Source organism: Scylla paramamosain, chromosome 10 (assembly GCF_035594125.1).
Source record: "Scylla paramamosain isolate STU-SP2022 chromosome 10, ASM3559412v1, whole genome shotgun sequence".
Lineage (NCBI taxonomy): Eukaryota > Metazoa > Arthropoda > Malacostraca > Decapoda > Portunidae > Scylla > Scylla paramamosain.
The window spans coordinates 56,786-83,109 of record NC_087160.1 but is presented as its reverse complement, the minus strand read 5'-3'; the positions used below and the strand labels follow the sequence as shown (position 1 = coordinate 83,109).

The following is a 26,324-nucleotide window of genomic DNA, read 5'->3' as shown; positions in this document are numbered from 1 at the left end:
TTCTTTATGTCTGTACATATTTCCACGGTGGCACACGCTACTAGCCGCCCCCTGGACACGCCTCTCGCCACCTCACGCATGTACAGACCGACTGCCCCTCTCTGAAAAGCAACAAATTCAGCCCTATATCAAGTCTGACTCGTGCCTGTTTACATTTCTCTGGGTCTCTGTCAGGGCTCAGGCGTGTAGAATGAAAGAATGATAGAAAACGAAAGATTTTCAGGGGAAACTAGTTATAAGTCTATTATAAAATACCGTGATACAACCACTAATAATGTGTTAATAATGCACTTTTTCCTAACAGTATACTGAGGTCGACAAACTGAAAGGCTTTGGAGTAGTCAACAAAGACTGATTTCACTAATTAATTGCTTGGTATGTCAGTCACTTTGAATCGTCTTTTTGCCTTGAGACTAATTTTTAATGTCTCGGTTAGGTTAGGTTAGGTTAGGTTAGGTTAGGTTAGGTTAGGTTAGGTCAGGTCAGGTCAGGTTAGGTTAGGTTAGGTTAGGTTAGGTAAGGTTAGGTTTAGGTTAGGTTAGGTTAAAAAAAAAGAGATTTTTTTTCAGGTGAGGGCCAGTTAGGTTGTTTTTGTGGTACAGATTTAAGGTACAGTGACACATGGTACAGTGGCTTATGGTGAAGGTAGACAAGGCCTTCCTGCACCATTAGCACCATAGAGTACAGTGCTGTGGTACTGTAGCACTGAAATATTAAGCAAACACAAAAAAAAAAAGATATTTTTTTTCAGGTGAGGGCCAGTTAGGTTGTTTTTGTGGTACAGTTTTAAGGTACAGTGACGCATGGTACAGTCGCTTATGGTGAAGGTAGACAAGGCCTTCCTGCACCATTAGCATCATAGGGTACAGTGATGTGGTATTGTAGCACTGAAATATTAAGAACACGAAAAAAAAACGATATATTTTTTTTTAAGTGAGGGCCAGTTAGGTTAAGTTTTTGGGGTACTGTTTAAATGTACAGTGACGCATGGTATAGTGGCTTATGGTGCAGGTAGACAAGGCCTTCCTGCACCATTAGCACCACAGAGAGAGAGAGAGAGAGAGAGAGAGAGAGAGAGAGAGAGAGAGAGAGAGAGAGAGAGAGAGAGAGAGAGAGAGAGAGAGAGAGAGAGAGAGAGAGACTTAACCAAACCTAACTAACTGAATTAATATAAACCTAACCTGATGGAAAGAAATAAAGAAAAAATAAAAGCTGCAACCGGCCTTACCTTTCTTGAGAAGCGTCTTTTTTATGTTTTTACATATTTCCCTGGTGGCAGACGCTACTAGCCGCCCCCTGGCGACACCCCTCGCCACCTCACACATGTACAGACCGACTGCCGCTTTAAAAAGCAACAAATTCACTCCTATATCAAGTCTGACTGGTGCGTTTGTTTACATTTCTCTGGGTCTCGGTCTGGACTCAGGCCTGCAGGATGGGAGAATGTTAGAAAACGAGAGATTTTCAGGCAAAACTAATATAAGTTAATGTTGTGATACAAAACTACAACCACTAATAATAATATACCTCATGTTTTAATAATGCCAAGACAATACAAGATAAACATTAATGACTTACAATGAAAAACAAGATGGAGATAGACAAATTAGGAAAGAAATAGGTTTCTATAGAGTATTACTGTGTGTGTGTGTGTGTGTGTGTGTGTGTGTCACTAATTTCTATCTCTTTCTCTCTCTCCTGAGAACTATTTCATATTGCTGTACATCAACATGAAATATCACCACACAAGCCTCTCTCTCTTTCTCTGCACCTCACAACACAACACAACACTTTATCACACTAATCAGTAAACAACACCAAAAGCTCCCCTTCTGCAGGCCTGACTCCTCCCTTTCATTCAGACCCTTTCTTTCCCTCTCTCTCAGCTTGCCCGCCTTCGTATCTGCGTCTATATTTACTCTTGATTCAAGTATACAACTCTACACCATACTGACCTATAGGTACAGTGCAAATAGCTTTTCTTCCTCCCTGTTTTTCCTGTCTCTCTGCCTGTCTGCCTCTTTCTCCCTCTCTACTGACTCATGGCTCAAAGATACAAGTCTAATTAAGCTTTGAACCTCTCTGTCTCTACAATATCATAAAACCTCAACACTCCAAACCAAACCAACCCTGCCAACACCTACCTGTCTCTCTGCCTCAGTCAGTCAGTCAGTCAGTCAGTCAGTCAGTCAGTCAGTCAGTCAGCCATTCAACCAGCCAGCTAGCCATTCAACCAACCAGCCAATCAATCAGTCACTCAGCTAGTCAGTCAGTCAGTCAGTCAGTCAGTCAGTCAGTCAGTCAGTCAGTCAGCCAGTCAGTCAGCCATTCAACCAGCCAGCTAGCCATTCAACCAACTAGCCAATCAATCAGTCACTCAGCTAGTCAGTCAGTCAGTCAGTCAGTCAGTCAGTCAGTCAGTCAGTCAGTCAGCCATTCAACCAGCCAGCTAGCCATTCAACCAACCAGCCAATCAATCAGTCACTCAGCTAGTCAGTTAGTCAGTCAGTCAGTCAGTCAGTCAGTCAGTCAGTCAGTCAGTCAGTCAGTCAGTCAGTCAGCCATTCAACCAGCCAGCTAGCCATTCAACCAACCAGCCAATCAATCAGTCACTCAGTTAGTCAGTCAGTCAGTCAGTCAGTCAGTCAGTCAGTCAGTCAGTCAGTCAGTCAGTCAGTCAGTTAGCCATTCAACCAGCCAGCTAGCCATTCAACCAACCAGCCAATAAATCAGTCACTCAGCTAGTCAATCAGTCAGTCAGTCAGTCAGTCAGTCAGTCAGTCAGTCAGTCAGCCATTCAACCAGCCAGCTAGGCATTCAACCAACCAGCCAATCAATCAGTCACTCAGCTAGTCAGTCAGTCAGTCAGTCAGTCAGTCAGTCAGTCAGTCAGTCAGTCAGCCAGTCAGTCAGCCATTCAACCAGCCAGCTAGCCATTCAACCAACTAGCCAATCAATCAGTCACTCAGTCAGTCAGTCAGTCAGTCAGTCAGTCAGTCAGTCAGTCAGTCAGTCAGTCAGTCAGCCATTCAACCAGCCAGCTAGCCATTCAACCAACCAGCCAATCAATCAGTCACTCAGCTAGTCAGTTAGTCAGTCAGTCAGTCAGTCAGTCAGTCAGTCAGTCAGTCAGTCAGTCAGTCAGCCATTCAACCAGCCAGCTAGCCATTCAACCAACCAGCCAATCAATCAGTCACTCAGTTAGTCAGTCAGTCAGTCAGTCAGTCAGTCAGTCAGTCAGTCAGTCAGTCAGTCAGTTAGCCATTCAACCAGCCAGCTAGCCATTCAACCAACCAGCCAATCAATCAGTCACTCAGCTAGTCAGTCAGTCAGTCAGTCAGTCAGTCAGTCAGTCAGTCAGTCAGTCAGTCAGTCAGTCAGTCAGCCATTCAACCAGCCAGCTAGGCATTCAACCAACCAGCCAATCAATCAGTCACTCAGCTAGTCAGTCAGTCAGTCAGTCAGTCAGTCAGTCAGTCAGTCAGTTAGTCAGTCAGTCAGCCAGTCAGTCAGCCATTCAACCAGCCAGCTAGCCATTCAACCAACTAGCCAATCAATCAGTCACTCAGCTAGTCAGTCAGTCAGTCAGTCAGTCAGTCAGTCAGTCAGTCAGTCAGTCAGTCAGTCAGTCAGTCAGTCAGCCATTCAACCAACCAGCCAATCAATCAGTCACTCAGCTAGTCAGTTAGTCAGTCAGTCAGTCAGTAAGTCAGTCAGTCAGTCAGTCAGTCAGCCATTCAACCAGCCAGCTAGCCATTCAACCAACCAGCCAATCAATCAGTCACTCAGTTAGTCAGTCAGTCAGTCAGTCAGTCAGTCAGTCAGTCAGTCAGTCAGTCAGTCAGTTAGCCATTCAACCAGCCAGCTAGCCATTCGACAAACCAGCCAATCAATCAGTCACTCAGCTAGTCAGTCAGTCAGTCAGTCAGTCAGTCAGTCAGTCAGTCAGTCAGTCAGTCAGTCAGCCATTCAACCAGCCAGCTAGGCATTCAACCAACCAGCCAATCAATCAGTCACTCAGCTAGTCAGTCAGTCAGTCAGTCAGTCAGTCAGTCAGTCAGCCATTCAACCAACCAGCTAGCCACCCAACTAGCTAACCAGCCAGTCAATCAGTCACTCAGCCAGCCAGTCAGTCAGTCAGTCAGTTAGTAAGCCAGCCAGCAAGCCAGCCAGCCAGCCAGTCAGTCAGTCAGTCAGTCAGTCACTCAGCCAGCGAGTCAGCCGGCCAGCCAGTCAGTTAGTTCTGTGGGCCTGTGTATGGTTCTGGTGGGCGTCTGTTTGGTTTGTGTTAGGTTCAGCTAGCCCTCTGTTTGGTCTGTGTTTGGTCTCTGGGCCATAGATGCAGCAAGACCGGTTCAAAATTCCAAGCACTGACGCACTGCACAGACTACCACCTCATGCCTGCTTGGTGTGAAAGAGTCTGCTGGGACAAATGACCTACACAGCAACTTGTATCAGTCCCCCAGATGTGTTCCTGGAAGCTCAGTGTTATGGATGCAGTGTGACATGCTGACTTAGGGAAGGCTGTCTGTCGTGGCTGCACCTTGCTGTGGCTAAGAAAAGGCTGTGTTTGTTTGAAGTGCTGTACTGGTCATGCTGGGAAGTGTACAGGTCACCATTAGTAGTAGAAATGTTGCAGTAGAATGAAATTAGTTGGGAAATGTAATGCATAATTATTGGCAGGGAAAAGATGGTGACAGGGATGCTGGGACGTGCTTCACTGTGCACCGTGGTGGCCGCCCCTTGGTGCTTGGCGGTACCTTATAGGGCATCAAGGGGCAGTTATTGTAGTCTCATCTTACAGCAAAACAAGTAAAAGAAAAAAAAATAGTAATAATAATAATAATATAAAAATTTTTTTATCATTGTCTTGATGAGCACAAATCTTTCCCTGCCAATACATAAACAGCACATTTTTTCACTAAATTTCACCATTGTAGTACACATTTATACTAGTAATGATGACCTGTAGACTTTCCAGGCATGACAACACTTGAAACACAACCATTTTGTTAGCTACAGCATAGAGCAGCCACCAGACAGCCTTCCCCCCACGTCAGCATGTCACACACTGAATCTGTCAGTCTGCTTTCAAGAACACATGAGGGACTAACAGGAGTTGCCATGTACTTAATTTCCTGCAGATTCTTTCACACCAAGGAGTAGCAAGTTGGAAGTCTGTGATTGTAACTATCCTGCTCAATTTCAGCTTCTATTCTAATCTCTACTTAATCTCCATATAGTTCCATTTTGGCCATAAGTCACTGTTTACTTAATCAATCCCTCCTAAGACACTGCACTTTTTTCAGATTATAGAGCTGATAGGTCTCGGTAGGGGGTTGAGTGGTGGCTTGAGAGGGCCTTGGTGGGGGCTGACAGGGTTTGGTAGGGCTTGGCAGGGGTGACAGCAAAGGCTTCTGTTTAAAATCTCACATCTCAAGCCACCTCATTACTTGAGAGGTGACAAAGGGCTTGGCAGAGCTTGACAGGGATTGGTAGAGGTGACAGAGGCAGGCAGGAGTGACAGGGGATGACAAGGAACACCTCAAAATTAATGTACACGCATGTACAGACCGACTGCCCCTCTAAAAATGCTTCAAACTTTCCTTGTTTTGTATAAGCTTGAGCACCTGGTACACTCACGGGCACACAGCACCCCCGGGCCGTCCCCCAACACCTCAGGACTCGGGAAAGGGGGGGTCCCAGGCCGGGATGGAAATAAATAAATAAAAATAAAAGCTGGAACCGGCCTTACCTTTCTTGAGGGCGTCTTCTTTATGTCTGTACATATTTCCACGGTGGCACACGCTACTAGCCGCCCCCTGGACACGCCTCTCGCCACCTCACGCATGTACAGACCGACTGCCCCTCTCTGAAAAGCAACAAATTCAGCCCTATATCAAGTCTGACTCGTGCCTGTTTACATTTCTCTGGGTCTCTGTCAGGGCTCAGGCGTGTAGAATGAAAGAATGATAGAAAACGAAAGATTTTCAGGGGAAACTAGTTATAAGTCTATTATAAAATACCGTGATACAACCACTAATAATGTCTTAATAATGCACTTTTTCCTAACAGTATACTGAGGTCGACAAACTGAAAGGCTTTGGAGTAGTCAACAAAGACTGATTTCACTAATTAATTGCTTGGTATGTCAGTCACTTTGAATCGTCTTTTTGCCTTGAGACTAATTTTTAATGTCTCGGTTACGTTAGGTTAGGTTAGGTTAGGTTAGGTAAGGTTAGGTTAGGTTAGGTTAGGTTAGGTTAGGTCAGGTCAGGTTAGGTTAGGTTAGGTTAGGTTAGGTTAGGTCAGGTTAGGTTAGGTTAGGTTAGGTTAGGTCAGGTCAGGTCAGGTTAGGTTAGGTTAGGTTAGGTTAGGTAAGGTTAGGTTAGGTTAGGTTAGGTTAAAAAAAAAAGAGATTTTTTTTCAGGTGAGGGCCAGTTAGGTTGTTTTTGTGGTACAGATTTAAGGTACAGTGACACATGGTACAGTGGCTTATGGTGAAGGTAGACAAGGCCTTCCTGCACCATTAGCACCATAGAGTACAGTGCTGTGGTACTGTAGCACTGAAATATTAAGCAAACACAAAAAAAAAAAAGATATTTTTTTTCAGGTGAGGGCCAGTTAGGTTGTTTTTGTGGTACAGTTTTAAGGTACAGTGACGCATGGTACAGTCGCTTATGGTGAAGGTAGACAAGGCCTTCCTGCACCATTAGCATCTTAGGGTACAGTTATGTGGTATTGTAGCACTGAAATATTAAGAACACGAAAAAAAAACGATATATTTTTTTTTAAGTGAGGGCCAGTTAGGTTAAGTTTTTGGGGTACAGTTTAAATGTACAGTGACGCATGGTATAGTGGCTTATGGTGCAGGTAGACAAGGCCTTCCTGCACCATTAGCACCACAGAGAGAGAGAGAGAGAGAGAGAGAGAGAGAGAGAGAGAGAGAGAGAGAGAGAGAGAGAGAGAGAGAGAGAGAGAGAGAGAGAGAGAGAGAGAGAGAGAAAGACTTAACCAAACCTAACTAACTGAATTAATATAAACCTAACCTGATGGAAAGAAATAAAGAAAAAATAAAAGCTGCAACCGGCCTTACCTTTCTTGAGAAGCGTCTTTTTTATGTTTTTACATATTTTCCTGGTGGCAGACGCTACTAGCCGCCCCCTGGCGACACCCCTCGCCACCTCACACATGTACAGACCGACTGCCGCTTTAAAAAGCAACAAATTCACTCCTATATCAAGTCTGACTGGTGCGTTTGTTTACATTTCTCTGGGTCTCGGTCTGGACTCAGGCCTGCAGGATGGGAGAATGTTAGAAAACGAGAGATTTTCAGGCAAAACTAATATAAGTTAATGTTGTGATACAAAACTACAACCACTAATAATAATATACCTCATGTTTTAATAATGCCAAGACAATACAAGATAAACATTAATGACTTACAATGAAAAACAAGATGGAGATAGACAAATTAGGAAAGAAATAGGTTTCTATAGAGTATTACTGTGTGTGTGTGTGTGTGTGTGTGTGTGTGTGTGTGTGTGTGTGTGTCACTAATTTCTATCTCTTTCTCTCTCTCCTGAGAACTATTTCATATTGCTGTACATCAACATGAAATATCACCACACAAGCCTCTCTCTCTTTCTCTGCACCTCACAACACAACACAACACTTTTTCACACTAATCAGTAAACAATACCAAAAGCTCCCCTTCTGCAGGCCTGACTCCTCCCTTTCATTCAGACCCTTTCTTTCCCTCTCTCTCAGCTTGCCCGCCTTCGTATCTGCGTCTATATTTACTCTTGATTCAAGTATACAACTCTACACCATACTGACCTATAGGTACAGTGCAAATAGCTTTTCTTCCTCCCTGTTTTTCCTGTCTCTCTGCCTGTCTGCCTCTTTCTCCCTCTCTACTGACTCATGGCTCAAAGATACAAGTCTAATTAAGCTTTGAACCTCTCTGTCTCTACAATATCATAAAACCTCAACACTCCAAACCAAACCAACCCTGCCAACACCTACCTGTCTCTCTGCCTCAGTCAGTCAGTCAGTCAGTCAGTCAGTCAGTCAGTCAGTCAGTCATTCAGTCAGCCATTCAACCAGCCAGCTAGCCATTCAACCAACCAGCCAATCAATCAGTCACTCAGCTAGTCAGTCAGTCAGTCAGTCAGTCAGTCAGTCAGTCAGTCAGTCAGTCAGCCAGTCAGTCAGCCATTCAACCAGCCAGCTAGCCATTCAACCAACTAGCCAATCAATCAGTCACTCAGCTAGTCAGTCAGTCAGTCAGTCAGTCAGTCAGTCAGTCAGTCAGTCAGTCAGTCAGTCAGCCATTCAACCAGCCAGCTAGCCATTCAACCAACCAGCCAATCAATCAGTCACTCAGCTAGTCAGTTAGTCAGTCAGTCAGTCAGTCAGTCAGTCAGTCAGTCAGTCAGTCAGTCAGTCAGTCAGCCATTCAACCAGCCAGCTAGCCATTCAACCAACCAGCCAATCAATCAGTCACTCAGTTAGTCAGTCAGTCAGTCAGTCAGTCAGTCAGTCAGTCAGTCAGTCAGTCAGTCAGTCAGTCAGTCAGTTAGCCATTCAACCAGCCAGCTAGCCATTCAACCAACCAGCCAATAAATCAGTCACTCAGCTAGTCAGTCAGTCAGTCAGTCAGTCAGTCAGTCAGTCAGTCAGTCAGTCAGTCAGTCAGCCATTCAACCAGCCAGCTAGGCATTCAACCAACCAGCCAATCAATCAGTCACTCAGCTAGTCAGTCAGTCAGTCAGTCATTCAGTCAGTCAGTCAGTCAGTCAGTCAGCCAGTCAGTCAGCCATTCAACCAGCCAGCTAGCCATTCAACCAACTAGCCAATCAATCAGTCACTCAGTCAGTCAGTCAGTCAGTCAGTCAGTCAGTCAGTCAGTCAGTCAGTCAGCCATTCAACCAGCCAGCTAGCCATTCAACCAACCAGCCAATCAATCAGTCACTCAGCTAGTCAGTTAGTCAGTCAGTCAGTCAGTCAGTCAGTCAGTCAGTCAGTCAGTCAGTCAGTCAGCCATTCAACCAGCCAGCTAGCCATTCAACCAACCAGCCAATCAATCAGTCACTCAGTTAGTCAGTCAGTCAGTCAGTCAGTCAGTCAGTCAGTCAGTCAGTCAGTCAGTCAGTTAGCCATTCAACCAGCCAGCTAGCCATTCAACCAACCAGCCAATCAATCAGTCACTCAGCTAGTCAGTCAGTCAGTCAGTCAGTCAGTCAGTCAGTCAGTCAGTCAGTCAGTCAGTCAGTCAGCCATTCAACCAGCCAGCTAGGCATTCAACCAACCAGCCAATCAATCAGTCACTCAGCTAGTCAGTCAGTCAGTCAGTCAGTCAGTCAGTCAGTCAGTCAGTTAGTCAGTCAGTCAGCCAGTCAGTCAGCCATTCAACCAGCCAGCTAGCCATTCAACCAACTAGCCAATCAATCAGTCACTCAGCTAGTCAGTCAGTCAGTCAGTCAGTCAGTCAGTCAGTCAGTCAGTCAGTCAGTCAGTCAGTCAGTCAGTCAGCCATTCAACCAACCAGCCAATCAATCAGTCACTCAGCTAGTCAGTTAGTCAGTCAGTCAGTCAGTAAGTCAGTCAGTCAGTCAGTCAGTCAGCCATTCAACCAGCCAGCTAGCCATTCAACCAACCAGCCAATCAATCAGTCACTCAGTTAGTCAGTCAGTCAGTCAGTCAGTCAGTCAGTCAGTCAGTCAGTCAGTTAGCCATTCAACCAGCCAGCTAGCCATTCGACAAACCAGCCAATCAATCAGTCACTCAGCTAGTCAGTCAGTCAGTCAGTCAGTCAGTCAGTCAGTCAGTCAGTCAGTCAGTCAGCCATTCAACCAGCCAGCTAGGCATTCAACCAACCAGCCAATCAATCAGTCACTCAGCTAGTCAGTCAGTCAGTCAGTCAGTCAGTCAGTCAGTCAGCCATTCAACCAACCAGCTAGCCACCCAACTAGCTAACCAGCCAGTCAATCAGTCACTCAGCCAGCCAGTCAGTCAGTCAGTCAGTTAGTAAGCCAGCCAGCAAGCCAGCCAGCCAGCCAGTCAGTCAGTCAGTCAGTCAGTCACTCAGCCAGCGAGTCAGCCGGCCAGCCAGTCAGTTAGTTCTGTGGGCCTGTGTATGGTTCTGGTGGGCGTCTGTTTGGTTTGTGTTAGGTTCAGCTAGCCCTCTGTTTGGTCTGTGTTTGGTCTCTGGGCCATAGATGCAGCAAGACCGGTTCAAAATTCCAAGCACTGACGCACTGCACAGACTACCACCTCATGCCTGCTTGGTGTGAAAGAGTCTGCTGGGACAAATGACCTACACAGCAACTTGTATCAGTCCCCCAGATGTGTTCCTGGAAGCTCAGTGTTATGGATGCAGTGTGACATGCTGACTTAGGGAAGGCTGTCTGTCGTGGCTGCACCTTGCTGTGGCTAAGAAAAGGCTGTGTTTGTTTGAAGTGCTGTACTGGTCATGCTGGGAAGTGTACAGGTCACCATTAGTAGTAGAAATGTTGCACTAGAATGAAATTAGTTGGGAAATGTAATGCATAATTATTGGCAGGGAAAAGATGGTGACAGGGATGCTGGGACGTGCTTCACTGTGCACCGTGGTGGCCGCCCCTTGGTGCTTGGCGGTACCTTATAGGGCATCAAGGGGCAGTTATTGTAGTCTCATCTTACAGCAAAACAAGTAAAAGAAAAAAAATAGTAATAATAATAATAATATAAAAATTTTTTTTATCATTGTCTTGATGAGCACAAATCTTTCCCTGCCAATACATAAACAGCACATTTTTTCACTAAATTTCACCATTGTAGTACACATTTATACTAGTAATGATGACCTGTAGACTTTCCAGGCATGACAACACTTGAAACACAACCATTTTGTTAGCTACAGCATAGAGCAGCCACCAGACAGCCTTCCCCCACGTCAGCATGTCACACACTGAATCTGTCAGTCTGCTTTCAAGAACACATGAGGGACTAACAGGAGTTGCCATGTACTTAATTTCCTGCAGATTCTTTCACACCAAGGAGTAGCAAGTTGGAAGTCTGTGATTGTAACTATCCTGCTCAATTTCAGCTTCTATTCTAATCTCTACTTAATCTCCATATAGTTCCATTTTGGCCATAAGTCACTGTTTACTTAATCAATCCCTCCTAAGACACTGCACTTTTTTCAGATTATAGAGCTGATAGGTCTCGGTAGGGGGTTGACAGGCCTTGGTGGGTCTTGAGAGGGCCTTGGTGGGGGCTGACAGGGTTTGGTAGGGCTTGGCAGGGGTGACAGCAAAGGCTTCTGTTTAAAATCTCACATCTCAAGCCACCTCATTACTTGAGAGGTGACAAAGGGCTTGGCAGAGCTTGACAGGGATTGGTAGAGGTGACAGAGGCAGGCAGGAGTGACAGGGGATGACAAGGAACACCTCAAAATTAATGTACACGCATGTACAGACCGACTGCCCCTCTAAAAATGCTTCAAACTTTCCTTGTTTTGTATAAGCTTGAGCACCTGGTACACTCACGGGCACACAGCACCCCCGGGCCGTCCCCCAACACCTCAGGACTCGGGAAAGGGGGGGTCCCAGGCCGGGATGGAAATAAATAAATAAAAATAAAAGCTGGAACCGGCCTTACCTTTCTTGAGGGCGTCTTCTTTATGTCTGTACATATTTCCACGGTGGCACACGCTACTAGCCGCCCCCTGGACACGCCTCTCGCCACCTCACGCATGTACAGACCGACTGCCCCTCTCTGAAAAGCAACAAATTCAGCCCTATATCAAGTCTGACTCGTGCCTGTTTACATTTCTCTGGATCTCTGTCAGGGCTCAGGCGTGTAGAATGAAAGAATGATAGAAAACGAAAGATTTTCAGGGGAAACTAGTTATAAGTCTATTATAAAATACCGTGATACAACCACTAATAATGTCTTAATAATGCACTTTTTCCTAACAGTATACTGAGGTCGACAAACTGAAAGGCTTTGGAGTAGTCAACAAAGACTGATTTCACTAATTAATTGCTTGGTATGTCAGTCACTTTGAATCGTCTTTTTGCCTTGTGACTAATTTTTAATGTCTCGGTTAGGTTAGGATAGGTTAGGTTAGGTTAGGTTAGGTTAGGTTAGGTTAGGTTAGGTTAGGTCAGGTCAGGTTAGGTTAGGTTAGGTTAGGTTAGGTTAGGTCAGGTTAGGTTAGGTTAGGTTAGGTTAGGTTAGGTCAGGTCAGGTCAGGTTAGGTTAGGTTAGGTTAGGTTAGGTAAGGTTAGGTTAGGTTAGGTTAGGTTAAAAAAAAAAGAGATTTTTTTTCAGGTGAGGGCCAGTTAGGTTGTTTTTGTGGTACAGATTTAAGGTACAGTGACACATGGTACAGTGGCTTATGGTGAAGGTAGACAAGGCCTTCCTGCACCATTAGCACCATAGAGTACAGTGCTGTGGTACTGTAGCACTGAAATATTAAGCAAACACAAAAAAAAAAAAGATATTTTTTTTCAGGTGAGGGCCAGTTAGGTTGTTTTTGTGGTACAGTTTTAAGGTACAGTGACGCATGGTACAGTCGCTTATGGTGAAGGTAGACAAGGCCTTCCTGCACCATTAGCATCATAGGGTACAGTGATGTGGTATTGTAGCACTGAAATATTAAGAACACGAAAAAAAAACGATATATTTTTTTTTAAGTGAGGGCCAGTTAGGTTAAGTTTTTGGGGTACAGTTTAAATGTACAGTGACGCATGGTATAGTGGCTTATGGTGCAGGTAGACAAGGCCTTCCTGCACCATTAGCAAGACACAGAGAGAGAGAGAGAGAGAGAGAGAGAGAGAGAGAGAGAGAGAGAGAGAGAGAGAGAGAGAGAGAGAGAGAGAGAGAGAGAGAGAGAGAGAGAGAGAGAGAGAGAGAGAGAGAGAGAGAGAGAGAGAGAGAGAGAGAGAGAGAGAGAGAGAGAGAGACTTAACCAAACCTAACTAACTGAATTAATATAAACCTAACCTGATGGAAAGAAATAAAGAAAAAATAAAAGCTGCAACCGGCCTTACCTTTCTTGAGAAGCGTCTTTTTTATGTTTTTACATATTTCCCTGGTGGCAGACGCTACTAGCCGCCCCCTGGCGACACCCCTCGCCACCTCACACATGTACAGACCGACTGCCGCTTTAAAAAGCAACAAATTCACTCCTATATCAAGTCTGACTGGTGCGTTTGTTTACATTTCTCTGGGTCTCGGTCTGGACTCAGGCCTGCAGGATGGGAGAATGTTAGAAAACGAGAGATTTTCAGGCAAAACTAATATAAGTTAATGTTGTGATACAAAACTACAACCACTAATAATAATATACCTCATGTTTTAATAATGCCAAGACAATACAAGATAAACATTAATGACTTACAATGAAAAACAAGATGGAGATAGACAAATTAGGAAAGAAATAGGTTTCTATAGAGTATTACTGTGTGTGTGTGTGTGCGTGTGTGTGTGTGTGTGTGTGTGTGTGTGTGTGTGTGTGTGTGTGTGTGTGTGTGTGTCACTAATTTCTATCTCTTTCTCTCTCTCCTGAGAACTATTTCATATTGCTGTACATCAACATGAAATATCACCACACAAGCCTCTCTCTCTTTCTCTGCACCTCACAACACAACACAACACTTTTTCACACTAATCAGTAAACAATACCAAAAGCTCCCCTTCTGCAGGCCTGACTCCTCCCTTTCATTCAGACCCTTTCTTTCCCTCTCTCTCAGCTTGCCCGCCTTCGTATCTGCGTCTATATTTACTCTTGATTCAAGTATACAACTCTACACCATACTGACCTATAGGTACAGTGCAAATAGCTTTTCTTCCTCCCTGTTTTTCCTGTCTCTCTGCCTGTCTGCCTCTTTCTCCCTCTCTACTGACTCATGGCTCAAAGATACAAGTCTAATTAAGCTTTGAACCTCTCTGTCTCTACAATATCATAAAACCTCAACACTCCAAACCAAACCAACCCTGCCAACACCTACCTGTCTCTCTGCCTCAGTCAGTCAGTCAGTCAGTCAGTCAGTCAGTCAGTCAGTCAGTCAGCCATTCAACCAGCCAGCTAGCCATTCAACCAACCAGCCAATCAATCAGTCACTCAGCTAGTCAGTCAGTCAGTCAGTCAGTCAGTCAGTCAGTCAGTCAGTCAGTCAGTCAGCCATTCAACCAGCCAGCTAGCCATTCAACCAACCAGCCAATCAATCAGTCACTCAGTTAGTCAGTCAGTCAGTCAGTCAGTCAGTCAGTCAGTCAGTCAGTCAGTCAGTTAGCCATTCAACCAGCCAGCTAGCCATTCAACCAACCAGCCAATAAATCAGTCACTCAGCTAGTCAGTTAGTCAGTCAGTCAGTCAGTCAGTCAGTCAGTCAGTCAGTCAGTCAGTCAGTCAGTCAGTCAGCCATTCAACCAGCCAGCTAGCCATTCAACCAACCAGCCAATCAATCAGTCACTCAGTTAGTCAGTCAGTCAGTCAGTCAGTCAGTCAGTCAGTCAGTCAGTCAGTCAGTCAGTTAGCCATTCAACCAGCCAGCTAGCCATTCAACCAACCAGCCAATAAATCAGTCACTCAGCTAGTCAGTCAGTCAGTCAGTCAGTCAGTCAGTCAGTCAGTCAGTCAGTCAGCCATTCAACCAGCCAGCTAGGCATTCAACCAACCAGCCAATCAATCAGTCACTCAGCTAGTCAGTCAGTCAGTCAGTCAGTTAGTCAGTCAGTCAGTCAGCCAGTCAGTCAGCCATTCAACCAGCCAGCTAGCCATTCAACCAACTAGCCAATCAATCAGTCAGTCAGTCAGTCAGTCAGTCAGTAAGTCAGTCAGTCAGTCAGCAATTCAACCAGCCAGCTAGCCATTCAACCAACCAGCCAATCAATCAGTCACTCAGCTAGTCAGTTAGTCAGTCAGTCAGTCAGTCAGTCAGTCAGTCAGTCAGTCAGTCAGTCAGTCAGTCAGTCAGTCAGCCATTCAACCAGCCAGCTAGCCATTCAACCAACCAGCCAATCAATCAGTCACTCAGTTAGTCAGTCAGTCAGTCAGTCAGTCAGTCAGTCAGTCAGTCAGTCAGTCAGTTAGCCATTCAACCAGCCAGCTAGCCATTCAACCAACCAGCCAATAAATCAGTCACTCAGCTAGTCAGTCAGTCAGTCAGTCAGTCAGTCAGTCAGTCAGTCAGTCAGTCAGTCAGTCAGTCAGCCATTCAACCAGCCAGCTAGGCATTCAACCAACCAGCCAATCAATCAGTCACTCAGCTAGTCAGTCAGTCAGTCAGTCAGTCAGTCAGTCAGTCAGTCAGTTAGTCAGTCAGTCAGCCAGTCAGTCAGCCATTCAACCAGCCAGCTAGCCATTCAACCAACTAGCCAATCAATCAGTCACTCAGCTAGTCAGTCAGTCAGTCAGTCAGTCAGTCAGTCAGTCAGTTAGTCAGCCATTCAACCAGCCAGCTAGCCATTCAACCAACCAGCCAATCAATCAGTCACTCAGCTAGTCAGTTAGTCAGTCAGTCAGTCAGTAAGTCAGTCAGTCAGTCAGTCAGTCAGCCATTCAACCAGCCAGCTAGCCATTCAACCAACCAGCCAATCAATCAGTCACTCAGTTAGTCAGTCAGTCAGTCAGTCAGTCAGTCAGTCAGTCAGTCAGTCAGTTAGCCATTCAACCAGCCAGCTAGCCATTCGACAAACCAGCCAATCAATCAGTCACTCAGCTAGTCAGTCAGTCAGTCAGTTAGTCAGTCAGTTAGTCAGTCAGTCAGTCAGTCAGTCAGTCAGTCAGTCAGTCAGTCAGTCAGTCAGCCATTCAACCAGCCAACTAGGCATTCAACCAACCAGCCAATCAATCAGTCACTCAGCTAGTCAGTCAGTCAGTCAGTCAGTCAGTCAGTCAGTCAGTCAGTCAGCCATTCAACCAACCAGCTAGCCACCCAACTAGCTAACCAGCCAGTCAATCAGTCACTCAGCCAGCCAGTCAGTCAGTCAGTCAGTTAGTAAGCCAGCCAGCAAGCCAGCCAGCCAGCCAGTCAGTCAGTCAGTCAGTCAGTCACTCAGCCAGCGAGTCAGCCGGCCAGCCAGTCAGTTAGTTCTGTGGGCCTGTGTATGGTTCTGGTGGGCGTCTGTTTGGTTTGTGTTAGGTTCAGCTAGCCCTCTGTTTGGTCTGTGTTTGGTCTCTGGGCCATAGATGCAGCAAGACCGGTTCAAAATTCCAAGCACTGACGCACTGCACAGACTACCACCTCATGCCTGCTTGGTGTGAAAGAGTCTGCTGGGACAAATGACCTACACAGCAACTTGTATCAGTCCCCCAGATGTGTTCCTGGAAGCTCAGTGTTATGGATGCAGTGTGACATGCTGACTTAGGGAAGGCTGTCTGTCGTGGCTGCACCTTGCTGTGGCTAAGAAAAGGCTGTGTTTGTTTGAAGTGCTGTACTGGTCATGCTGGGAAGTGTACAGGCCACCATTAGTAGTAGAAATGTTGCACTAGAATGAAATTAGTTGGGAAATGTAATGCATAATTATTGGCAGGGAAAAGATGGTGACAGGGATGCTGGGACGTGCTTCACTGTACACCGTGGTGGCCGCCCCTTGGTGCTTGGCGGTACCTTATAGGGCATCAAGGGGCAGTTATTGTAGTCTCATCTTACAGCAAAACAAGTAAAAGAAAAAAAATAGTAATAATAATAATAATATAAAAATTTTTTTATCATTGTCTTGATGAGCACAAATCTTTCCCTGCCAATACATAAACAGCACATTTTTTTCACTAAATTTCACCATTGTAGTACACATTTATACTAGTAATGATGACCTGTAGACTTTCCAGGCATGACAACACTTGAAACACAACCATTTTGTTAGCTACAGCATAGAGCAGCCACCAGACAGCCTTCCCCCACGTCAGCATGTCACACACTGAATCTGTCAGTCTGCTTTCAAGAACACATGAGGGACTAACAGGAGTTGCCATGTACTTAATTTCCTGCAGATTCTTTCACACCAAGGAGTAGCAAGTTGGAAGTCTGTGATTGTAACTATCCTGCTCAATTTCAGCTTCTATTCTAATCTCTACTTAATCTCCATATAGTTCCATTTTGGCCATAAGTCACTGTTTACTTAATCAATCCCTCCTAAGACACTGCACTTTTTTCAGATTATAGAGCTGATAGGTCTCGGTAGGGGGTTGACAGGCCTTGGTGGGGGCTGACAGGGTTTGGTAGGGCTTGGCAGGGGTGACAGCAAAGGCTTCTGTTTAAAATCTCACATCTCAAGCCACCTCATTACTTGAGAGGTGACAAAGGGCTTGGCAGAGCTTGACAGGGATTGGTAGAGGTGACAGAGGCAGGCAGGAGTGACAGGGGATGACAAGGAACACCTCAAAATTAATGTACACGCATGTACAGACCGACTGCCCCTCTAAAAATGCTTCAAACTTTCCTTGTTTTGTATAAGCTTGAGCACCTGGTACACTCACGGGCACACAGCACCCCCGGGCCGTCCCCCAACACCTTAGGGCCCGGGAAAGGGTGGTCCCAGGCCGGGATGGAAATAAATAAATAAAAATAAAAGCTGGAACCGGCCTTACCTTTCTTGAGGGCGTCTTCTTTATGTCTGTACATATTTCCATGGTGGCACACGCTACTAGCCGCCCCCTGGACACGCCCCTTGCCACCTCACGCATGTACAGACCGACTGCCCCTCTCTGAAAAGCAACAAATTCAGCCCTATATCAAGTCTGACTCGTGCCTGTTTACATTTCTCTGGGTCTCTGTCAGGGCTCAGGCGTGTATAATGGGAGAATGATAGAAAACGAAAGATTTTCAGGGGAAACTAGTTATAAGTCTATTATAAAATACCGTGATACAACCACTAATAATGTCTTAATAATGCACTTTTTCCTAACAGTATACTGAGGTCGACAAACTGAAAGGCTTTGGAGTAGTCAACAAAGACTGATTTCACTAATTAATTGCTTGGTATGTCAGTCACTTTGAATCGTCTTTTTGCCTTGTGACTAATTTTTAATGTCTCGGTTAGGTTAGGTTAGGTTAGGTTAGGTTAGGTAAGGTTAGGTTAGGTTAGGTTAGGTTAGGTCAGGTCAGGTTAGGTTAGGTTAGGTTAGGTTAGGTCAGGTTAGGTTAGGTTAGGTTAGGTTAGGTTAGGTCAGGTCAGGTCAGGTTAGGTTAGGTTAGGTTAGGTAAGGTTAGGTTAGGTTAGGTTAGGTTAAAAAAAAAAAGATATTTTTTTTCAGGTGAGGGCCAGTTAGGTTGTTTTTGTGGTACAGATTTAAGGTACAGTGACACATGGTACAGTGGCTTATGGTGAAGGTAGACAAGGCCTTCCTGCACCATTAGCACCATAGAGTACAGTGCTGTGGTACTGTAGCACTGAAATATTAAGCAAACACACAAAAAAAAAGGTATTTTTTTTCAGGTGAGGGCCAGTTAGGTTGTTTTTGTGGTACAGTTTTAAGGTACAGTGACGCATGGTACAGTCGCTTATGGTGAAGGTAGACAAGGCCTTCCTGCACCATTAGCATCATAGGGTACAGTGATGTGGTATTGTAGCACTGAAATATTAAGAACACGAAAAAAAAACGATATATTTTTTTTTAAGTGAGGGCCAGTTAGGTTAAGTTTTTGGGGTACAGTTTAAATGTACAGTGACGCATGGTATAGTGGCTTATGGTGCAGGTAGACAAGGCCTTCCTGCACCATTAGCACCACAGAGAGAGAGAGAGAGAGAGAGAGAGAGAGAGAGAGAGAGAGAGAGAGAGAGAGAGAGACTTAAGCAAACCTAACTAACTGAATTAATATAAACCTAACCTGATGGAAAGAAATAAAGAAAAAATAAAAGCTGCAACCGGCCTTACCTTTCTTGAGAAGCGTCTTTTTTATGTTTTTACATATTTCCCTGGTGGCAGACGCTACTAGCCGCCCCCTGGCGACACCCCTCGCCACCTCACACATGTACAGACCGACTGCCGCTATAAAAAGCAACAAATTCACTCCTATATCAAGTCTGACTGGTGCGTTTGTTTACATTTCTCTGGGTCTCGGTCTGGACTCAGGCCTGCAGGATGGGAGAATGTTAGAAAACGAGAGATTTTCAGGCAAAACTAATATAAGTTAATGTTGTGATACAAAACTACAACCACTAATAATAATATACCTCATGTTTTAATAATGCCAAGACAATACAAGATAAACATTAATGACTTACAATGAAAAACAAGATGGAGATAGACAAATTAGGAAAGAAATAGGTTTCTATAGAGTATTACTGTGTGTGTGTGTGTGTGTGTGTGTGTGTGTGTGTGTGTGTGTGTCACTAATTTCTATCTCTTTCTCTCTCTCCTGAGAACTATTTCATATTGCTGTACATCAACATGAAATATCACCACACAAGCCTCTCTCTCTTTCTCTGCACCTCACAACACAACACAACACTTTATCACACTAATCAGTAAACAATACCAAAAGCTCCCCTTCTGCAGGCCTGACTCCTCCCTTTCATTCAGACCCTTTCTTTCCCTCTCTCTCAGCTTGCCCGCCTTCGTATCTGCGTCTATATTTACTCTTGATTCAAGTATACAACTCTACACCATACTGACCTATAGGTACAGTGCAAATAGCTTTTCTTCCTCCCTGTTTTTCCTGTCTCTCTGCCTGTCTGTCTCTTTCTCCCTCTCTACTGACTCATGGCTCAAAGATACAAGTCTAATTAAGCTTTGAACCTCTCTGTCTCTACAATATCATAAAACCTCAACACTCCAAACCAAACCAACCCTGCCAACACCTACCTGTCTCTCTGCCTCAGTCAGTCAGTCAGTCAGTCAGTCAGTCAGTCAGTCAGTCAGTCAGCCATTCAACCAGCCAGCTAGCCATTCAACCAACCAGCCAATCAGTCACTCAGCTAGTCAGTCAGTCAGTCAGTCAGTCAGTCAGTCAGTCAGTCAGTCAGTCAGTCAGCCAGTCAGTCAGCCATTCAACCAGCCAGCTAGCCATTCAACCAACTAGCCAATCAATCAGTCACTCAGCTAGTCAGTCAGTCAGTCAGTCAGTCAGTCAGTCAGTCAGTCAGTCAGTCAGTCAGCCATTCAACCAGCCAGCTAGCCATTCAACCAACCAGCCAATCAATCAGTCACTCAGCTAGTCAGTTAGTCAGTCAGTCAGTCAGTCAGTCAGTCAGTCAGTCAGTCAGTCAGTCAGTCAGTCAGTCAGCCATTCAACCAGCCAGCTAGCCATTCAACCAACCAGCCAATCAATCAGTCACTCAGTTAGTCAGTCAGTCAGTCAGTCAGTCAGTCAGTCAGTCAGTCAGTCAGTCAGTCAGTCAGTTAGCCATTCAACCAGCCAGCTAGCCATTCAACCAACCAGCCAATAAATCAGTCACTCAGCTAGTCAGTCAGTCAGTCAGTCAGTCAGTCAGTCAGTCAGTCAGTCAGTCAGTCAGCCATTCAACCAGCCAGCTAGGCATTCAACCAACCAGCCAATCAATCAGTCACTCAGCTAGTCAGTCAGTCAGTCAGTCAGTCAGTCAGTCAGTCAGTCAGTCAGTCAGTCAGCCAGTCAGTCAGCCATTCAACCAGCCAGCTAGCCATTCAACCAACTAGCCAATCAATCAGTCACTCAGTCAGTCAGTCAGTCAGTCAGTCAGTCAGTCAGTCAGTCAGTCAGTCAGTCAGTCAGCCATTCAACCAGCCAGCTAGCCATTCAACCAACCAGCCAATCAATCAGTCACTCAGCTAGTCAGTTAGTCAGTCAGTCAGTCAGTCAGTCAGTCAGTCAGTCAGTCAGTCAGCCATTCAACCAGCCAGCTAGCCATTCAACCAACCAGCCAATCAATCAGTCACTCAGTTAGTCAGTCAGTCAGTCAGTCAGTCAGTCAGTCAGTCAGTCAGTCAGTCAGTTAGCCATTCAACCAGCCAGCTAGCCATTCAACCAACCAGCCAATCAATCAGTCACTCAGCTAGTCAGTCAATCAGTCAGTCAGTCAGTCAGTCAGTCAGTCAGTCAGTCAGTCAGTCAGTCAGTCAGCCATTCAACCAGCCAGCTAGGCATGCAACCAACCAGCCAATCAATCAGTCACTCAGCTAGTCAGTCAGTCAGTCAGTCAGTCAGTCAGTCAGTCAGTTAGTCAGTCAGTCAGCCAGTCAGTCAGCCATTCAACCAGCCAGCTAGCCATTCAACCAACTAGCCAATCAATCAGTCACTCAGCTAGTCAGTCAGTCAGTCAGTCAGTCAGTCAGTCAGTCAGTCAGTCAGTCAGTCAGTCAGTCAGCCATTCAACCAACCAGCCAATCAATCAGTCACTCAGCTAGTCAGTTAGTCAGTCAGTCAGTCAGTAAGTCAGTCAGTCAGTCAGTCAGTCAGCCATTCAACCAGCCAGCTAGCCATTCAACCAACCAGCCAATCAATCAGTCATTCAGTTAGTCAGTCAGTCAGTCAGTCAGTCAGTCAGTCAGTCAGTCAGTCAGTTAGCCATTCAACCAGCCAGCTAGCCATTCGACAAACCAGCCAATCAATCAGTCACTCAGCTAGTCAGTCAGTCAGTTAGTCAGTCAGTCAGTCAGTCAGTCAGTCAGTCAGTCAGTCAGTCAGTCAGTCAGTCAGCCATTCAACCAGCCAGCTAGGCATTCAACCAACCAGCCAATCAATCAGTCACTCAGCTAGTCAGTCAGTCAGTCAGTCATTCAGTCAGTCAGTCAGCCATTCAACCAACCAGCTAGCCACCCAACTAGCTTACCAGCCAGTCAATCAGTCACTCAGCCAGCCAGTCAGTCAGTCAGTCAGTTAGTAAGCCAGCCAGCAAGCCAGCCAGCCAGCCAGTCAGTCAGTCAGTCAGTCAGTCACTCAGCCAGCGAGTCAAACGGCCAGCCAGTCAGTTAGTTCTGTGGGCCTGTGTATGGTTCTGGTGGGCGTCTGTTTGGTTTGTGTTAGGTTCAGCTAGCCCTCTGTTTGGTCTGTGTTTGGTCTCTGGGCCATAGATGCAGCAAGACCGGTTCAAAATTCCAAGCACTGACGCACTGCACAGACTACCACCTCATGCCTGCTTGGTGTGAAAGAGTCTGCTGGGACAAATGACCTACACAGCAACTTGTATCAGTCCCCCAGATGTGTTCCTGGAAGCTCAGTGTTATGGATGCAGTGTGACATGCTGACTTAGGGAAGGCTGTCTGTCGTGGCTGCACCTTGCTGTGGCTAAGAAAAGGCTGTGTTTGTTTGAAGTGCTGTACTGGTCATGCTGGGAAGTGTACAGGACACCATTAGTAGTAGAAATGTTGCACTAGAATGAAATTAGTTGGGAAATGTAATGCATAATTATTGGCAGGGAAAAGATGGTGACAGGGATGCTGGGACGTGCTTCACTGTGCACCGTGGTGGCCGCCCCTTGGTGCTTGGCGGTACCTTATAGGGCATCAAGGGGCAGTTATTGTAGTCTCATCTTACAGCAAAACAAGTAAAAGAAAAAAAATAGTAATAATAATAATAATATAAAAATTTTTTTATCATTGTCTTGATGAGCACAAATCTTTCCCTGCCAATACATAAACAGCACATTTTTTCACTAAATTTCACCATTGTAGTACACATTTATACTAGTAATGATGACCTGTAGACTTTCCAGGCATGACAACACTTGAAACACAACCATTTTGTTAGCTACAGCATAGAGCAGCCACCAGACAGCCTTCCCCCACGTCAGCATGTCACACACTGAATCTGTCAGTCTGCTTTCAAGAACACATGAGGGACTAACAGGAGTTGCCATGTACTTAATTTCCTGCAGATTCTTTCACACCAAGGAGTAGCAAGTTGGAAGTCTGTGATTGTAACTATCCTGCTCAATTTCAGCTTCTATTCTAATCTCTACTTAATCTCCATATAGTTCCATTTTGGCCATAAGTCACTGTTTACTTAATCAATCCCTCCTAAGACACTGCACTTTTTTCAGATTATAGAGCTGATAGGTCTCGGTAGGGGGTTGAGTGGTGGCTTGAGAGGGCCTTGGTGGGGGCTGACAGGGTTTGGTAGGGCTTGGCAGGGGTGACAGCAAAGGCTTCTGTTTAAAATCTCACATCTCAAGCCACCTCATTACTTAAGAGGTGACAAAGGGCTTGGCAGAGCTTGACAGGGATTGGTAGAGGTGACAGAGGCAGGCAGGAGTGACAGGGGATGACAAGGAACACCTCAAAATTAATGTACACGCATGTACAGACCGACTGCCCCTCTAAAAGTGCTTCAAACTTTCCTTGTTTTGTATAAGCTTGAGCACCTGGTACACTCACGGGCACACAGCACCCCCGGGCCGTCCCCCAACACCTCAGGGCCCGGGAAAGGGGGGTCCCAGGCCGGGATGGAAATAAATAAATAAAAATAAAAGCTGGAACCGGCCTTACCTTTCTTGAGGGCGTCTTCTTTATGTCTGTACATATTTCCACGGTGGCACACGCTACTAGCCGCCCCCTGGACACGCCTCTCGCCACCTCACGCATGTACAGACCGACTGCCCCTCTCTGAAAAGCAACAAATTCAGCCCTATATCAAGTCTGACTCGTGCCTGTTTACATTTCTCTGGGTCTCTGTCAGGGCTCAGGCGTGTAGAATGAAAGAATGATAGAAAACGAAAGATTTTCAGGGGAAACTAGTTATAAGTCTATTATAAAATACCGTGATACAACCACTAATAATGTCTTAATAATGCACTTTTTCCTAACAGTATACTGAGGTCGACAAACTGAAAGGCTTTGGAGTAGTCAACAAAGACTGATTTCACTAATTAATTGCTTGGTATGTCAGTCACTTTGAATCGTCTTTTTGCCTTGTGACTAATTTTTAATGTCTCGGTTAGGTTAGGATAGGTTAGGTTAGGTTAGGTTAGGTTAGGTTAGGTTAGGTCAGGTCAGGTTAGGTTAGGTTAGGTTAGGTTAGGTCAGGTTAGGTTAGGTTAGGTTAGGTTAGGTCAGGTCAGGTCAGGTTAGGTTAGGTTAGGTTAGGTTAGGTAAGGTTAGGTTAGGTTAGGTTAGGTTAAAAAAAAGAGAGATTTTTTTTCAGGTGAGGGCCAGTTAGGTTGTTTTTGTGGTACAGATTTAAGGTACAGTGAGACATGGTACAGTGGCTTATGGTGAAGGTAGACAAGGCCTTCCTGCACCATTAGCACCATAGAGTACAGTGCTGTGGTACTGTACCACTGAAATATTAAGCAAACACAAAAAAAAAAAAGATATTTTTTTTCAGGTGAGGGCCAGTTAGGTTGTTTTTGTGGTACAGTTTTAAGGTACAGTGACGCATGGTACAGTCGCTTATGGTGAAGGTAGACAAGGCCTTCCTGCACCATTAGCATCATAGGGTACAGTGATGTGGTATTGTAGCACTGAAATATTAAGAACACGAAAAAAAAACGATACATTTTTTTTTAAGTGAGGGCCAGTTAGGTTAAGTTTTTGGGGTACAGTTTAAATGTACAGTGACGCATGGTATAGTGGCTTATGGTGCAGGTAGACAAGGCCTTCCTGCACCATTAGCACCACACAGAGAGAGAGAGAGAGAGAGAGAGAGAGAGAGAGAGAGAGAGAGAGAGAGAGAGAGAGAGAGAGAGAGAGAGAGAGACTTAACCAAACCTAACTAACTGAATTAATATAAACCTAACCTGATGGAAAGAAATAAAGAAAAAATAAAAGCTGCAACCGGCCTTACCTTTCTTGAGAAGCGTCTTTTTTATGTTTTTACATATTTCCCTGGTGGCAGACGCTACTAGCCGCCCCCTGGCGACACCCCTCGCCACCTCACACATGTACAGACCGACTGCCGCTTTAAAAAGCAACAAATTCACTCCTATATCAAGTCTGACTGGTGCGTTTGTTTACATTTCGCTGGGTCTCGGTCTGGACTCAGGCCTGCAGGATGGGAGAATGTTAGAAAACGAGAGATTTTCAGGCAAAACTAATATAAGTTAATGTTGTGATACAAAACTACAACCACTAATAATAATATACCTCATGTTTTAATAATGCCAAGACAATACAAGATAAACATTAATGACTTACAATGAAAAACAAGATGGAGATAGACAAATTAGGAAAGAAATAGGTTTCTATAGAGTATTACTGTGTGTGTGTGTGTGTGTGTGTGTGTGTGTGTGTCACTAATTTCTATCTCTTTCTCTCTCTCCTGAGAACTATTTCATATTGCTGTACATCAACATGAAATATCACCACACAAGCCTCTCTCTCTTTCTCTGCACCTCACAACACAACACAACACTTTATCACACTAATCAGTAAACAATACCAAAAGCTCCCCTTCTGCAGGCCTGACTCCTCCCTTTCATTCAGACCCTTTCTTTCCCTCTCTCTCAGCTTGCCCGCCTTCGTATCTGCGTCTATATTTACTCTTGATTCAAGTATACAACTCTACACCATACTGACCTATAGGTACAGTGCAAATAGCTTTTCTTCCTCCCTGTTTTTCCTGTCTCTCTGCCTGTCTACCTCTTTCTCCCTCTCTACTGACTCATGGCTCAAAGATACAAGTCTAATTAAGCTTTGAACCTCTCTGTCTCTACAATATCATAAAACCTCAACACTCCAAACCAAACCAACCCTGCCAACACCTACCTGTCTCTCTGCCTCAGTCAGTCAGTCAGTCAGTCAGTCAGTCAGTCAGTCAGTCAGTCAGCCATTCAACCAGCCAGCTAGCCATTCAACCAACCAGCCAATCAATCAGTCACTCAGCTAGTCAGTCAGTCAGTCAGTCAGTCAGTCAGTCAGTCAGTCAGTCAGTCAGCCAGTCAGTCAGCCATTCAACCAGCCAGCTAGCCATTCAACCAACTAGCCAATCAATCAGTCACTCAGCTAGTCAGTCAGTCAGTCAGTCAGTCAGTCAGTCAGTCAGTCAGTCAGTCAGTCAGCCATTCAACCAGCCAGCTAGCCATTCAACCAACCAGCCAATCAATCAGTCACTCAGCTAGTCAGTTAGTCAGTCAGTCAGTTAGTCAGTCAGTCAGTCAGTCAGTCAGTCAGTCAGCCATTCAACCAGCCAGCTAGCCATTCAACCAACCAGCCAATCAATCAGTCACTCAGTTAGTCAGTCAGTCAGTCAGTCAGTCAGTCAGTCAGTCAGTCAGTCAGTTAGCCATTCAACCAGCCAGCTAGCCATTCAACCAACCAGCCAATAAATCAGTCACTCAGCTAGTCAGTCAGTCAGTCAGTCAGTCAGTCAGTCAGTCAGTCAGTCAGTCAGTCAGCCATTCAACCAGCCAGCTAGGCATTCAACCAACCAGCCAATCAATCAGTCACTCAGCTAGTCAGTCAGTCAGTC

At 45.3% G+C, this 26,324-nt stretch overlaps 2 long non-coding RNA genes across 2 annotated transcripts; both read right to left on the bottom strand.

Moving 5' to 3' along the window:
* Positions 1–1,233: 1,233 nt before the first annotated feature.
* On the bottom strand, positions 1,234–11,765 carry LOC135103967 (uncharacterized). The gene is made up of 4 exons (XR_010270245.1): positions 11,647–11,765; positions 7,097–7,296; positions 5,756–5,872; positions 1,234–1,428 (listed from the first exon to the last, which is right to left on the bottom strand). It is a non-coding gene; the product is annotated as an uncharacterized LOC135103967 (long non-coding RNA).
* Positions 11,766–18,880: 7,115 nt separating this feature from the next.
* LOC135103966 (uncharacterized) lies at positions 18,881–24,885 on the bottom strand. The gene is made up of 3 exons (XR_010270244.1): positions 24,702–24,885; positions 23,405–23,521; positions 18,881–19,074 (listed from the first exon to the last, which is right to left on the bottom strand). It is a non-coding gene; the product is annotated as an uncharacterized LOC135103966 (long non-coding RNA).
* Positions 24,886–26,324: the final 1,439 nt, after the last annotated feature.